This window comes from Macrobrachium rosenbergii, chromosome 36, assembly GCF_040412425.1.
Source record: "Macrobrachium rosenbergii isolate ZJJX-2024 chromosome 36, ASM4041242v1, whole genome shotgun sequence".
NCBI lineage: Eukaryota > Metazoa > Arthropoda > Malacostraca > Decapoda > Palaemonidae > Macrobrachium > Macrobrachium rosenbergii.
Window position 1 is genome coordinate 12,567,708 of NC_089776.1, and position 12,710 is coordinate 12,580,417.

The 12,710-nt window shown below is 35.8% G+C and overlaps 1 long non-coding RNA gene across 5 annotated transcripts in view; it reads right to left on the reverse strand.

Moving 5' to 3' along the window:
* Positions 1 to 12,710, reverse strand: part of LOC136856627 (uncharacterized) — a 133,899-nt gene that overhangs the window by 35,696 nt on the left and 85,493 nt on the right. For all 5 annotated transcript variants that reach the window (XR_010858432.1, XR_010858433.1, XR_010858430.1 and 2 more), the window contains one exon: positions 10,279 to 10,412. This is a non-coding gene — a long non-coding RNA (uncharacterized lncRNA). The remainder of the gene's footprint in view (positions 1 to 10,278; positions 10,413 to 12,710) is intronic.

A 12,710-nucleotide genomic window follows, 5' to 3' on the forward strand; every position in this document is an offset into this window, starting at 1 on the left:
TCAGCAACACTGGAAATAAAATACTTTTACGCAGTTCAATCACGGAAACTATCTGCCAGAATCCTTTGATATTTTTCACTCAATCAGTGTTATGGGATGGAATATTTTCATGGAGGTGGCGACTGTCATTTTCTGCTTGTTTTATAATCTTACAAGAGTGAATGTATACATGCACATGTACGAAAAAGTATGAATATGTAAATGAAAATCAGGAAATCACTTATTAATTTCTATCAATCTGTATTCAGGTGTATGAGTTATTAATCCTAAAATAACAGGAGCTCATACAATGAATACCTGCTGGAATGTATGTTTAAACTAAAGTACATACGTTACATATCTACATATACACATGCACACATAAACATACATAAATATGTATATATATATATATATATATATATATATATATATATATATATATGTGTGTGTGTGTGTCAGAGTATGTGTACATACAATTATTAAGGAACATATTTCGTGTAATATCGAATTCACTATACCCTGAGAATAACTTATACCAAAAAACCACCCGTGTATCATTAGCAAAAATTCTTATGTGTATGTGTTTCTGAGCGTGGGTGGGTGGATGTGTGTGTGTGTGTAAAATGTGTATCTGTTTATAACTACGCTACTGTGCACAAATATGTATTTTTATCATAACAATATCGTCGTATGGTGTAACAGACGAAGTAACAAACGAGCGCCTCAAGAAACAGGCTTCACTTCCATAAATCGTAAAGCCAAACTGTACCATCTGTTGGGGTTCTTATCTGAGAATATCGTTGAAATATTGTCTGGCTGCCACCACGCGCCCTCTGTCAACATCGAGGCCCCTTACGCCCGAAAATGATTCTCTCTCTCTCTCTCTCTCTCTCTCTCTCTCTCTCTCTCTCTCTCTCTCTCTCTCTCTCTCTGAGCCCTCTTCGACTGATACATTCCCGTGTTTTTGTGAAGACCTCAGACACAAATGGATACGTAACAATAACAGTGGGAAAATTAAATATATCATTTAGGTTCTATTATGCTATTTAAACGTTGTGTATTTGCCGAAATATGTAAATAACCATATATAGGACCATATATACAACCAAGATTAGCGTATATATAGATTAGCATAAAATTAGCATAAAAAAACTGGGGCTAATCGCACCTTTCTCTAGAAGCAAAAACAACAACGAAAAATATTTTGGAACAAAGTTTTCTGAAAAGATTACATCTCGAGAGGTACAGTTTCATCTAATGAGAGAGAGAGAGAGAGAGAGAGAGAGAGAGAGAGAGAGAGAGAGAGAGAGAGAGAGAGAGAGATTGTTTGAGAGAGAGTGCAGGCTTGTAATTGTTTGTACAAGTTATATGCATTAACAATAAACAATCGAACCATTTTCGACGGGGCAGTTTTTTAAAGCAAAATATAAAAAACAAAAAAACAAAATATTTAATCTCATCTTTTTCATTTCGCAATACAGTTCCAAAGCTTATATTTGAGCTTTCAAAAAAAAAACAAGCGGTATTGTTTAGAACGAAAACTCTCAGCAACACTGAAAATAAAATACTTTTACGCAGTTCAATCACGGAAACTATCTGTCAGAATCCTTTGATATTTTTCACTCAATCAGTGTTATGGGATGGAATATTTTCATGGAGGTGGCGACTGTCATTTTCTGCTTGTTTTATAATCTTACAAGAGTGAATGTATACATGCGCATGTATGAAAAAGTATGAATATGTAAATGAAAATCAGGAAATCACTTATTAATTTCTATCAATCTGTATTCAGGTGTATGAGTTATTAATCCTAAAATAACAGGAGCTCATACAATGAATACCTGCTGGTTTTGTCTTTATGTATGTTTAAACTAAAGTACATACGTACATATCTACATATACACATGCACACATAAACATACATGTATATATATATATATATATATATATATATATATATATATATATATATATATATATATATATATATATGTGTGTGTGTGTGTGTGTGTGTGTGTGTGTGTGTGTGTGTGTGTGTCAGAGTATGTGTACATACAATTATTAAGGAACATATTTCGTGTAATATCGAATTCACTATACCCTGAGAATAACTTATACCAAAAAAACCACCCGTGTATCATTAGCAAAAATTCTTATCTGTATGTGTTTCTGAGCGTGGGTGGGTGGATGTGTGTGTGTGTAAAATGTGTATCTGTTTATAACTACGCTACTGTGCACAAATATGTATTTTTATCATAACAATATCGTCGTATGGTGTAACAGACGAAGTAACAAACGAGCGCCTCAAGAAACAGGCTTCACTTCCATAAATCGTAAAGCCAAACTGTACCATCTGTTGGGGTTCTTATCTGAGAATATCGTTGAAATATTGTCTGGCTGCCACCACGCGCCCTCTGTCAACATCGAGGCCCCGCCCGAAAATGATTCTCTCTCTCTCTGATCTCTCTCTCTCTCTCTCTCTCTCTCTCTCTCTCTCTCTCTCTGAGTCCTACATTCCCGTGTTTTTGTGAAGACCACAGATACAAATGGATACGTAACAATAACAGTGGGAAAATTAAATATATCATTTAGGTTCTATTATGCTATTTAAACGTTGTGTATTTGCCGGGAATATGTAAATAACCATATATAGGACCATATATACAACCAAGATTAGCGTATATATGGGTCTCTAGAAGATTAGCATAAAATTAGCATAAAAACTGAGGCTAATCGCACCTTTCTCTAGAAGCAAAAAACAACAACGAAAAATATTTTGGAACAAAGTTTTCTGAAAAGATTACATCTCGCTACAAAATTTCCTCTTTACAGGTACAGTTTCATCTAATGAGAGAGAGAGAGAGAGAGAGAGAGAGAGAGAGAGAGAGAGAGAGAGAGAGAGATATTATTAGCACAAAGCTGGTAGACGGCGAAGACAAGAGAAACACTCTGTGCGTGGTATTTTACATACATATCTCTGGGACGTTTCGGCGCGAACTCTTCATTTTAACTTTGGAAACTGCAGACTTCTAAAAAGGAGAAATACCCGCTCGACTTTATCATCATTTTGCTTCTTCAGCATTCCGGAGGCGGTCCTTTTGTTCACTCGTCAAAAGAGCAAGCCTACAGCAGTTTTATTCTTTTTTTATCTCTCTTTCCAGTATCTTCAAACTGACGTTACTTTTCCCGGAAAGCGTTGACTGGACCTTATCTGCACATGCATTCAGAGAGAGAGAGAGAGAGAGAGAGAGAGAGAGAGAGAGAGAGAGAGAGAGAGAGAGAGAGAGTTCCTGGGAGGTTAACGGAAAGGCACTACTAAAACGCTTTCTGAAAAAGCGAGAAAATATATATAGAGTATATACTTGTATACATATATATAATATTTTCATGAAGTATTTAAAAGGCCAAAAATCCAAATCTTCAATTACGAACGACATAGTTTCCGTGTCGACAAATCGTTAACTCTGGACCTCATTTCTCTCATGAGTTATCATCTTTGGCGGTAACTCAACAGTCACCAAGAACTGTTCACCCGTTCTTAAGATATCCTGATAACAGCGCCACACACAAAAGACACACTCAGACACAGAGGTACTGTGATGTGTGTGTGTCTGAGCAAAGTAAAGTCGCACAAATTTCCTCGTATTTTCCTGAGAGAGAGAGAGAGAGAGAGAGAGAGAGAGAGAGAGAGAGAGAGAGAGAGAGAGAGAGACACAACAATCTTTGTGTTCCCACGCGGACACCTTCATTATTCAGTATTTAATTTCCTCTCAGAACTTCCCTTCCCTGTTTCATTTCCGGACAACGGGCTTCCCAGATTCACCAAAAAATATTCGTGAGAAGTGATACGCTTTTGATTATCGGACATTCGAGATTTATGTCAATAATGATTGTTCATCAGGTAACCCTAGAAAAATTTGCATGTCAAGTTCATCGACATTTCTATCAAATTAACTGACAAAAGTCAGAGATTTCATGAAAGACTGTAGTCAACAGGGAAGAGGATATGATGTTGCAAGCGACTAGATTTTATAAATATCAAAGCAGAGGAGTTAGGTAAACGTTGATTAAACCTTCTGCAAAATGTTAGCCATCTGAGTATTTGTTCAGCTTTCCATAAATATAAATTAACAACGCCAGGAGGAATTTCTCTCTGACGTCAGAGTCCGTAAATAGATTCGAACTTCAAGTGGAAAGTTATTTATAGTGACAGTCTCAGCGTTAATCCTCAGGAAAATAAATCGTGATGTATCATATTTACTTACTATTCTCGCTGAATTATTAGTAATATTTGATATCTATTTTTAATTGCAAGTCATGGGACATTATAACAATGTTATCACATTTTTTTTCCAAGTCTACATGATACGCTGGTAAGGAGAATATTCTACAAGGGTAATTCGATAAGCAGGCCGTTTGATCTCTTGTTAATTTGCTGTATACAAAAAGGATTAACGTGATCCCAACTCAAGCGATTTAATGTCTTTTTTTTATTGCGAGAATGGGATTTAATTTGATTCCCTTGTGTCGAGTGTGACACTTACCTCAGGCAGTTGATTACAAAAAGGTTCTCTCTCTCTCTCTCTCTCTCTCTCTCTCTCTCTCTCTCTCTCTCTCTAAGTGGAAGGGTGCGCCCACACTGCAGGAAAACATATAACTGAATTACGTTGGTTAACTTATCGCACACATACCACAAACATATTAGATACAATTCAACGACTTATTGGCAATCCTAACAATTGTTTCATATGATTATTCAGTGTTGGTCGAAGATTCGTTCTCCATTAGTGTCGTTGACTTGTTATCAACATGTCTGCGACATGTAAGCGATGTGTTGCCGACATATGTTTATGACATGGTTTATTGTATTGCGGACGCACCCCACCGTGTTGAGTCACTATAGTTAGGCTATTTAAAACGGAGCAACTTTTACAGTTAATTAAATATTACAGTGGTTTTTGCTTACAGAGAATTATAATGAATTTTCCAGGGGCTTATACCAACAGAGATTTAAAGAAAACACAAAGTTATAAACGAACGCGAAGCTGAAACGATGATGATAAGGAAACGGAGAAGATCGGTGGCCAAGCATAAATCAGAGGAATTATCAGCTTCCCAGGATTAGAGAGATGAGATCCAACGCTTTAAGCCTAATCATTCCGTCCGTTGTTCTGGGTAATCAATCATCAAGGCCGGATAAAATCAAGATTTTTTTTTTATATATATGGCATGGCAATATACCATTTGTGGTAGCATTGTACAACAAATAACAAATATATACAACGGATCCATGCCTTCATGGAAAGTTTTTGACGAAAGAATAATGACTATATTCTCAATTTCTTTTTCCTTACTCTCTTAGTAGCGAACTGGACACGCCTCTTTTCTGTAAATATGAAGAAAGCATTGCCTTTTTTCTGGGTATAATTCGTGTTTTTGTTTTTCATGGGGAATGCAGTGAGACAGCATCCTACTTCAGATGCCACTTAGTCATATACGTAATGATTAAATTATACCTTTAGTGTGTTCCACTTGTACTTCTTAAATTGCTCCACATGCCTCCCGTGAATTATTTATACAAATAATGCTGAAATGGAATCATAATTAATTTCATTTAATACTTTCGTAGTGAAAAGATCTGAGACCGAAGAATTAGAGATTTTATTTTAAAGAACATATTTCTTCGTTCTCACAAGATGTGGAAAACCGTTCATAGCTTACGTTTATAACTCATGTTATAACTCAGTAAAGAAAATATATTTGCGCAGGAGGCCCAGAATAATTTCCATTCAACAACCAAGTCTCAGTGAAAAGTCACAAACGTTCCAAAGTCTTGAGTCTCTGCATTCTGTGACCAAATCAGGTGTCTTTTAAAAGTCATCAAAGATTTCTCCATTTCACCAAGTTTAACGTCATTTCTCTTTATATTTTTAGTGTCCTTCCAAACTCTGCAGAATGTTTCCATTTCTGTCCGAGATTTTTCCTTCTTTGTATTGCTTCTCGAAGTTTTGATGTACAAAAAAAATATTGCACGTCTCACGGTAAAGTTTTTAAGCGCTGGATCATATAGTAAATGAGTTTCTCTCTCTCTCTCTCTCTCTCTCTCTCTCTCTCTCTCTCTCTTCTCTCTCTCTCTTACTTCTTCTGGGAAGACATTGGGACGAACTGAAGTTGGTATGACGTTTGTTCATTTTTACACGGTTGTGTGACTTTCCATATGCTCTCTCTCTCTCTCTCTCTCTCTCTCTCTCTCTCTCTCTCTCTCTCTCTCTCTCTCTCTCTCTCTTGCTTCTTCTGGCAAGACAATGCGACGAACCGAAGTCGATATGATGTTTGTTCATTTGTAAAGGTTTTGTGACTTTTCATACGCTAGTCGTGTTCAACCCAGTCCTTGCTTATTATTCTTTCGACTTTCATTTCTAAAAGTTTTCAGATTTTGTTGACTCTGTCAAACGCAAGGTATATTCCCACTCAGTTTGAGAATCATTTCAGATAATATCTGGAATACTCGCTTGAAAAGCTGCTGTCACCAGCCCTAGAGGTTTTTTCTCCTCTGGGCACGATTCTTGGAGATGAAGTGAATGAAGAATATTATTTTGAAATCCTACTTCTGACATATGGAAATATAAAATACTGTTTTGAAATCCCATTTCTGACATAAGAAAACATAAAATGCTGTTTTGAAATCTTCTGATATAAGTGTAGCTATGACATGCTGCACTAAAAAAGTTAAATTATTAACGCTGACGATGTATACATAAAATTCTCTTTTTTTAATAACGGATTATATAACAGAGGGAGAAATCTTTTATATAAGTGAAATGTCAATTACATAAAATTACAGTTACGTGACACTGAATCATGGAAATTTTAATTTCTATCTTTTTCGCTATCAGATAATTACTAATATTACTGTAATGCAAAATCCCTCCCCAAGCGTTCATTAACAGACTGTTTCAATGTCTTCATTACTAGAATGAAGGGTCAAAGGTCATTTCCCTAGAATGAAGGGTCAAAGGTCGTTTCCCATTAAAGTAAACAATCCATGTAATACAGAGAGGAGTGGATAAGCACTCGTATGTTCAAGGTGAGCGCTCATAAAGAATAAGTGTACAGAGGCGACAAACGAGTCCAGAAGATTTCAATAACCTGCCCTGGCAACCTGTTGGTTAGAAAAGCGGCCGATTTCTTAACGGTAGGCTGCCACGCCACGTTAGTGAAACATTCAGATTCGCTAGCCGTGGCTGTATAGGGATGAAACAGCAATGATAGCTTATAACTACCTCTGAATGAAACTATTCTATAGCCCGTATTGTTTACTTCTTATGATTTCAGAAAATCTGACCCAGCCTACCTACATATGAAGTAAGGAGCTACAAAATAGCTTTTGTAATTCTACAACTAAAATAGGACGGAGATCCTACAAGAAATAAACAAGACTGTACCCTAGAACATTTCGCGTTGAAGCAGACTTTCTCTTCACTGATGGCTGTCATCGTTTAGTTATGTACATGCAGCATATATATATATATATATATATATATATATATATATATATATATATATATATATATATATATATATATATATATATATATATATATATATATATATACATATATATATATATATATATATATATATATATATATATATATATATATATACACACACACACACACTAGATGACCAACCTCGGCGCTGCCCTGGAAAACTCCGAAGGACTCTGAAAAATTTTCCTGCATCTCCTTTGAATTGTCTTGTCGTGTAAAGTATGTGTACTATCATTGAAAACGCCTTTTTTTCCTGTGATTAATAATTCTGTCTTGAATTCATTGCTTTAAATAAGCATGATATATATATATATATATATATATATATATATATATATATATATATATATATATATATATATAATCATGGCACTTATCTGATTAAAATGTTGTGTGTGTGTGAGAGAGAGAGAGAGAGAGAGAGAGAGAGAGAGAGAGAGAGAGAGAGAGAGAGAGAGAGAGAGAAGAGAATGACTGACTTGCAGTAGCAAATACTCTTGAGTTTTTTCTAGTATGACTTGATGTTTAACACCATTCACAAAGGGAATTTATAAATGAGAGAGAAAGAGAGAGCGCGAAAGAGATTGCAATGAATTTGCTTGCAATAGTTAAAAACCTCATAGATGGATTTCGCTCCAAATTGTTTGAGTGATGCCTTCAGAGAGAGAGAGAGAGAGAGAGAGAGAGAGAGAGAGAGAGAGAGAGAGAGAGAATTTGGTGGTGGTTGCGCGAGGTTGAAAGTGTTGGTGTGTGTGGTGGTGGTGGTGTTGGAGTTGATGGCGGTGGTGGAAGTGTTGGTGCCAAACCTCATTTAAACCGACTTTATAATGAAATACGTCACCAAAACGTCACGAAACGGTCGCTATAACGAATTCCAAAGGTAAATATGAGGAAAAAACAAACGAATTTACAAGGAAATTCGTATTTGAACGAACAGAAAAAAAAAAATCAAACGCCGTATATCTTGCAATTCGGGTTTAGCCAGCAGCTACTATGCATGAGCGGATGGGAAAGTGGCTCTCAGCTTCAGTTACTACAAACAGCGGATCACTACTTATAAAATTATCGATATAGGCTTTCAGTGTTGATTTTATCGAGGTAATTAACAATTATATTGATAATTATCATAAAATATGACGAAAATTCACGTAAATTCTGATAAAAAATTGATGTTATTGGGGATTTATCGTTGCAAGTTAATTATACGTCTGACAACGCCTGGAAGAAAACCCGGAGCACTCAAGCGAAAAATTACCATTAACCCATAAAGCACCTAAAGGAAACCCTGAGGGAATTGGTAAAAGCAAAAATTTCATTAGATTTGTCTGACAGGGGCTACGTGCCAAATTTTGTCTGGGGGCTGTCAAGAGGTTTGGATTTCTATAGTGCACAAACATACATACATACACACACACACACACACACACACACACACACACACACACATATATATATATATATATATATATATATATATATATATATATATATATATGTGTATATATATATATATACATACGCACTGATACATGTAAGACTGTGTATCTGTGCGCTCACACTTGTGTACATAAACTGCGCACGTAGAGAAACGCTGGAATCTCTATCCATGTTCGAACCTCGGGATATTTGTATCCAATGAAGCCTGGTCTCATTTGCATCCTAATACCGACCGGGAGAGATTTAACTCTCCGCTGCCTACGGAAAGCTTATTTGGGAGCTGACTAGGACGGGTCAAGAGGGACGATATTGCCGAATAAAATCTCTCTCTCTCTCTCTGCTGGTGGATTCTCTAGTGACTTCTCTGGAGAATTATCTCTCTCTCTCTCTCTCTCTCTCTCTCTCTCTCTCTCTCTCTCTCTCTCTCTCTTCTGGGGAATTCTCTGGTGAATTATCTCCATTCTCTCTCTCTCGTAAATCTCTGCTGGGAATTCTCTCTCTTATCTCTTCTCTCTCTCTCTCTCTCTCTCTCTCTCTCTCTCTCTCTCTCTCTCTCTCTCTCTCTCTGTTATATATACATCAGTTTACTCATTTTCATGACAACAAAACAATGCATTTTAACAGAGGGACAACTCTGCAAATTAACATATTCAAGTTCACTAAACGATATCTAGATTTAGCAACCACAACGAAGAAAAATTAAGAAATTACAAAATGTACGATTAAAAGAGAGAGAGAGAGAGAGAGAGAGAGAGAGAGAGAGAGAGAGAGAGAGAGAGAGAGAGAGAGAGAGAGAGAGAGAGAATCTTAAATCTACCTCCTTTGTACCCGGTCGTTCTGAGGTGTAAGGCGTTTCATCAAGAGCAAAGGTCGAATTTCCAGGAACGGGTCTCGTAACGGGCCAACGTACCTACCGTTAGACGTTCACGTTAAAAAAAAAAAAAACCTGCAACTTAATACATCCAGTATTTCCGATATTGATTAGTGGAAAGCATCGCATTCGAAAAAATTAAAAAAAGTCTAATGAAGACTCTGGTCGACAAGAAATTCGTCATTGTGGAAACGTAACCTCAAATGAATACTGTGAGTCTCATTTGCATACTTGTGAAACTCACTTTCATTCAGCCTTATTTTTCAGGCTTCAAATAAATCCAATGAACTAGTTTTGATCTTAGGAATTAGCTTCAGGTTGAGCTTATATTGGGATGGGGAAATATTATATTTCTAAATGCAAACTATGAATCAGTAAAACAAATGTATGACTGGATTTCAAAAGAGAATTTTGCTCGTCTGAATTCGTACTTACATTTTGACGAACTTCTGGTCAAACTTGAGGCGTAGACAGGCATTGACCCCACGCTGGGAAGTTCTGGTAAGGGCACTCCAAAGGATCTGACGTCACTCGGTGAATATCCTGCATTGCATCACTGGTGTAAGATCCTACAGGAAAAGAGAAGAAGAATTAAAAGCATATAGTGTTAACATCAATTCAATGTTAAGTTTCTCAGTTTGTCTGTGACGAAGACAGGGCTGATTTCTAAGCTTGAAAATATTCACAGTTTCTTGGAAGTATAAATTAATATTTAAAGAAATAAAAAATCTCTAAACAATGAGGAGAAAATAGTGGGGAGAGAGGCTGATGAGCTAGTTTGATTTAGACTGGGGCATTCTTGATGAAAATTGATTGGCAAGGAAAAGAGGGTTTGGTAATTGCATTCGCTTGAAAGAATTTAAAAAAAAACTGACATTTCGACAAGTTCCTTAATTTAACTTTGAATATTAAATCTTTTCTTTTTCCCCCCGAAAAACCTTTACATTGTAATTATCTCCCTGGTAATGGAAGTCAAATTCCAAATGTTAATTAATTTTTCACTTCCTCTTTAACTAGTTTCGAGAGCAGAGTCAAGATATCGAAACCTGAGTGTTTGAAATGGAAACGGGAGGGTGGAATTCCCCCCCTCCAAAAAACCACATTCAAATTTGCATTTGTTCAAATCAACCAAAATTGGCAATTCGCAATAATGACGGGCCTCAAATACGGACGAATCCAACCACCTAATTATTCCTTTGCCTGAGAGAGAGAGAGAGAGATCTTACCCAACACCTAACAGGAAACGCGAGCTGATTTGCCTGTTATTGCAAACCTTATTGAGTCAATGCCTTCGATAACCGGTGAATAACTGCGTCAATGCAAATAGCGTTTGAAGGCACAGACGAAGCCTCGTTAGCCAAAACGGATTCAGAGCCAGTCAGCATTATGTTCGTAATTGGCACGACGGCAGAAGGGACGCTGAACAAAACCTTATAAAGAACGTTGGTTATCAGATGATTAGGTCTGCCAGCATGTGCATGATTGTCTTCATTTCTCAGATAATAATAATTCATTATTAATGATAATATAACAATAATAATGAGAATTTATGCATCAATATATTACTCGTGGGTTCTGGCGTTTACGAATGATCGAGGGCAAATTATTAGAAAAAAATTAAATTTGCAATTTCAGTCGTCAAATTTACTGAGGTCGTGAAAACATTTGAAGAGTGAGGTGGAGAACTGGACTGGAAAGTGATGAAAGGAACTGATCATATATAACCTAAATTAAGAAAATCAGCATAAAAATTGTTCAATGAAAGACTTCAAGGAAAATTGTTCTATATGATATTACGAGAATATTATTAGAATTTGCAGATAGCATCTGATTTAAAACCGAGCTTAAATACATGAAGAGAACATTTTTTTTTTCAAAACATTGACCATATATAATCACACGTGTACCTAAATGTGCGTCACTTGTAAGATGTACTTTTTTTCATTTATGTCCCTGATTTTCCTTCCTTGCAAGTTTATCTGTCATTAAGAAAAATCTAAAAAGATTCACCGATTGAGATACACATACGGATTTAATAAATGACTGAAAAACTATCTTTAATGCAATGGTTAACGTTGCAAGATAATGAATATTGGTGATCAGATCTCTCTCTCTCTCTCTCTCTCTCTCTCTCTCTCTCTCTCTCTCTCTCTCTCTCTCTCTCTCTCTCGTTTAATTAGAGCGACGCTTACTCGAGTTTCCTCTATGCAAGATTTGACATTGAAAAGGGAGCGGACATTTGATGATCGTCCGTCTACTGAAGAGGCTTTCAGGATTTGCATCAGCTATTTTCTCCTTTTCAGTCAGGGCAAATAAACGGAGGATCTCTTGATAACACGTTGGTTGATTACCGGATATCCTTCTATTATATATATATATATATATATATATATATATATATATATATATATATATATATATATATATATATATATATATATATATATATAATATATTAATATATGTATATGTATATATCTACATGTATACATACACATAATTAACTGAGATTTTCGTACTTTTGAAAAACTACTTTTTATGACAATTCGGGTGATATGTATTAAAAATGACAATTCTTTATTTCAAGGAATTAACATATCAATCAATTAACAGAGAACTGTGAAATGGTATTGTCTCTATATACCAGTGTCTGAACGGACATAACCATAATTAAAAAACAACAAATAATAATAAAAATCAGCTACACTAGACGAATGTAGTCAAATCTACAAACATTTCTCTTTTGTAATATAAATCTACTAATATTTCCCCTTCTTATTTAAACTCTAAGCGCACTTCAAAGTAGCGAGAAACACAGCCATCCTTAATCAACCCCTTTCAACGGAAAATACGCCACATTACCTTCC